The 4,264-nt window shown below is 55.9% G+C and overlaps 1 non-coding gene across 1 annotated transcript; it reads right to left on the bottom strand.

The window, feature by feature from the left end:
• Positions 1 to 3,764: 3,764 nt before the first annotated feature.
• Positions 3,765 to 3,839, bottom strand: TRNAT-AGU (transfer RNA threonine (anticodon AGU)). The gene has a single exon. It is a non-coding gene; the product is annotated as a tRNA-Thr (tRNA).
• Between the last annotated feature and the right edge of the window lie 425 nt (positions 3,840 to 4,264).

The raw sequence follows: 4,264 nt of genomic DNA, 5'->3' as shown, positions 1-4,264 counted from the left end.
AGGACTCCCTCCGCTGTGAGGAAGGGCAGGAGCCCAGGGCACTGGGGTTTGGGGTTTGGGCTGCCAGGGCCAGCCTGGGCGGGTGGACTCAGTGTGCACCAACTGCCAAGTGAGCTAGGTCAAAGTGGCCTTGGGGAGGAAGAAGAGGTTAGAGAAGGCAGGGCTTGGGTGCTTGGACTCCTGGGCTCTCTGCCAAGGTCTGGGAGGTGAGGAGGGCCGAGTTATTAGAGCAGGGGGTGGTGGAGCACGGACATAGCTGGACAGACAGAGGGTTGGGGGTGCGGGGCAAAAAGCCACGACCTCATGGAGAAAACTATGTCTACTTGCATTCGCCAGCCCTTACACACCACTGCTCTGCACCATGGACCCACCTGCCTGTCAGGCTCTGTTCCTGCCCCAGCAACAGCTTTCCGGGGACCCCAGGGAGTGCTCCCCTCAGGGCAGGAGACCTGAGAGCAGCGGGGCAGGGGGAGCTGCAGTCATAGGGAGACAAGAGCCTGTGTCAGTGGATGATGCCCATGGCAGAGCTGTAGCACCGGCAGGGATGCATGTCTCAGCGCAACTGATGGCATCTGCGGTGCGTTTCCAGAAGTCCTCCAGCTTGACAAGACATTCGCTGAGTCAAGGGCGACGCGTAGGGGGTGCATGCGGCTCTACATAGAATCCCTGAGCGTGGCGGTGCACCAAAAAGGTGCCGCCAACACTGTCAGTGGTGCTTGCAGGCAGTCACCGCACACCACCCTACTGCCAACACCACTGGTGGCATCTGCGATCCCCGCTAGAGGCTGCTGATGTTGTCAGCAATGTCTGTGGGAGGTCTGCGACCCCGGTCAGCGCTTGCCACGCCACCCTCCCTGTTAACCTAGGCCATGGCAGCTTCTCCTGATGGAGTTTTACATGTTGCCATAAGTCCTGCCTAGAGATTTGCAGCTGAAGGGCCCGCATTTGTTCAGGGGACAGGCTAGTGCCATCGTGAGCATACAGCTGAACTAACTCCTTTCTGAAAGACACTTGCCAGGGTCCACAATTGCTTTCACACTTCTTTCCCCAGGCCACCAAGTGGCAATGGGATGAAGTGGTCTAGCGGCGAGAGGCCCTATGCCCCTCCACCCACTCCCTGAGCCCAACCCTCTGCTTATCTTGTCCCCAATCAGGTGGCCAACTTCCCCAAGGATGGAGTAGAGGACCATCAGCGCGACACGGCTGACACAGGTGCTGACGTCCAGCACCCACAGGACCTGGCTTCTGTCGTTCAAGAGTGACACCTTCCCCCTCGAGACCATGGTGGCCACCCAGGAGCTGCTCCTAGAGCATGCAGCATCTGAATCAGAGCTTTCTCATCTGCAAACCCTGGAGACTGCAAGAGGGAGAGGAAAGCTGCAAAATACCTTGGTCTGATCCTGATTGTGGGAGCCAGTCACCTGGCCACTGCACTAGACAGGAGTTGAGGCCGCATTTTCCCATTTTTTCATGAGGACTTTGTGGGAGACCAGGTCAAAGGCCTCTTTGAAGTCCAAGTGCATGGCATCAGCCTGATTTCCCCCCTCCAGGTGGTGAGTTACTGATCATAGAAAGAGATGAGGTTGGTCTGGCATGACCTGCTGTAATGAAGCCGTGCTGGCCGTCCTGCAGCATACTGCCTTGTGCTGGCCTGTCTGCTGTCGATTCTTTGATCATTTGCCTCAGGATTTTATCAGGGATGGAGGTCAAAGTCACCGGCCTGTAGTGTCTTGGGTCCTTCCTTTTCTCTTTCTTAAAGATCTGTGTCAGAAAAACTCAGTCTCTCATTCAATTGCTCGCTCTCAGTCCATTTGTAGATGACTTTCCTCCGCGGTGGTTTCCTACCCATTTGTGGTCTGTTCCCATTAAATGCCTTTGGAAAAGTCCAAAGCAGAGCGCCTCTTTCAGAAATGATGGCCCTGGGATCTGGATTCGGGCTCTCAGTGCTGCTCCTGGGATCGAGTTGGTACGAGACTGCTAACGTGGGCTCACCAGATGGCTTGAGATACTTGCCCTGGGCTAGAAACAGTGCCGGTGAACTCTGAGCGCCCCCAGGGAGGAGCAGGGGAGCCTGCCCTGTGGAGAAGGAGAAGCCAGCGGAAAGAAGGGGTTTTCCATCCCCGCCTTTGCATGGAAGGGCAATGGCCGGGGTTGGGGGCCCGCCACCCTGAGCCCTGCTCGGCCGGTTTGCAAGCCCGGGAGGGACTGCCGGAGGGGATAAAAGCAGCCGCCGAACTGGCATGTGTGGAGCTGCTGACAGTGGCTCTGGGGAGCGACGCAGGAGGCCCAAGAAGAGCTGGGCTGAGCTGACCCAGCAGAGGCAGCCGAGAGACCCCTCTGAGGAGCCTTGAAGGCTCTGGGAGAAGCGGACAGCGGCAGGCAGCCGTGCCTCCAGCCCTGCAGCAGAGAGGGAGCAGCACCCAGGGCTTGGGGCAGAGAGCTGGTGCCCCAAGGCCCCATCGCAGCGTGCTGGACGTGCCGGGCATCCCGGAGGCTAGGGGTGGCAGTCGGCCCCCCACTCCACTGCGGGGAAGAAGTAGTGGCTGGGAGCGCAGGCGGCTTCCTTATCCGGAGCAGGGACCTGGGCTGGTGTGCGGAGGAACCCCCTCACCTTTCCTGGGCAAGCGGGACAGCAGCAGGCAAGGCACTGGGACCCTGAGGGGCATCAAAGCGCCAGGACGAGGGTCTGGGGAGCTCGGGGCGCAGGCCAGCGCTTGGAGAGGCATAGCTGAGCCATGAGGCATGTGGGGCATGCAGCCAGTCATCTGGAGCAGGGGTTTAGAGCAACGACCCCTGGGAGCTGTCTGTGCTGCTCACCCTCTGCCACTCACTGCCTCAGAGGGGACTCGGCCCTGTCCCTTATTCTGCAGCTGATTGTCATTGGATGGAGTCCCTGAGCTTTGTGCTTGGGCCATGCTGATTGCTGCAGGAGCCTACTTTGTTGCTTGCCTTTTTGATTGCCATGGAGGCAATTTGATTGCTGCAGACCAGAAGACCTTAACCTGTTGCAGGCTGTCACTTATTGGGAAGCCTGTTGGAGCAGCTGGGAGTGAGCACCTTGCTGCCTTGTGGTAGCATCGCAGCAGTGGCTGAAAGCTGCCAGTTACCCGACCTGTGGTTCTTGAGTCAAGGGCTGACTAATGCGTTCGGGTTTGTTTGTGATTCTGGTTCTGCCATTGAAGTTCACTTGTAAGTAACCTTTCCTATGATTCTTGTTTTGTAAATAAAGGGTAAATAGTTAAATCAGTTAAGTGTTAGGCCTTCTTGGGACCACGGGTTGCTCTGTGGGGAGCAGGGGCCGGCTGGAAAGTAAACTGGTGCTGGCCAGAAGCCCTGCCCCACTCTCACCACACTATCCCTGATATTGGCCAGGGCTGGCAACTACTGGGCCGCCACCCGAGTTACAAGTTGAATATCACTTGGGTCTTCCTGCATCAACCAAAGACAACATGAGACGGTCTCTTGACAAGAAGAAAAAATCCAGACCCATGGATTTCCTATGAAGAACGGGGGTTACATTGCACAGGGCTGCAGGTCCGCTTAGAAAGGGGGACGGGATCGCACTCTTTCTCATGGTTCCCCACTGTAAATACGGCACTTGACCTATGTCTATGCAGCCCCCATTTCTTGTTAAATAGAGACAGGTTTAGCTGTCAATCAAAGTCCCAAGAGGTGCAGAGATGGAGCCAAGAACCTAGTATTGACTCCAGGTTCAATCGTGTTCTGATGGTAGGAAACCTTGTGTTGTGGTGAGAAAAAGAAGCAGGCACTGCTGGGATTTGAACCCAGGATCCCCTATTTTACTAAACAGGTGCTTTCACCAACTAAGCCACAGCGCCCACCTACAGGAGCCCTCCACCCCCCCTCTGAGTAGCACTGCTTTGCTTTGGCAATTAAGACACATGTTTCTTGCAAGTGAAAGAAGTGGGTGGTGGGGGCAAGCGGCCTGGGTTTGAGGCAACTTCTTCACAGCCCTGACCTGACCCCGGGGCCTGGGGTTTACTCAGGGCCTGGCCCTCGGGAGTCAACGTGACTTCAGCCTCCTGTGTGAAAAGAAAAGACCCCAGAAAAGAAGAATCGAGACACAAATTTATTGTTGCACAACACAAGCGATCTAGCAGTTGCACAACCCAGAAAACAAGAAGCAACGCACAACTTTATGAAAGCACAATACAAGCAATGTAATAGTTAATCACACACCCCAGAAAAGACAAAGCAACGCACAAGTTTATGAAAGCACAACACAAGCAATCTAACAGTTGGT

Source organism: Crocodylus siamensis, unplaced genomic scaffold (genome assembly GCF_052110815.1).
Source record: "Crocodylus siamensis isolate JL-2025a unplaced genomic scaffold, ASM5211081v1 HiC_scaffold_548, whole genome shotgun sequence".
NCBI classification, from domain to species: Eukaryota; Metazoa; Chordata; order Crocodylia; family Crocodylidae; genus Crocodylus; species Crocodylus siamensis.
Note: the sequence above shows the minus strand (reverse complement) of the source record. Positions and strands in the feature narration are given on the sequence as shown.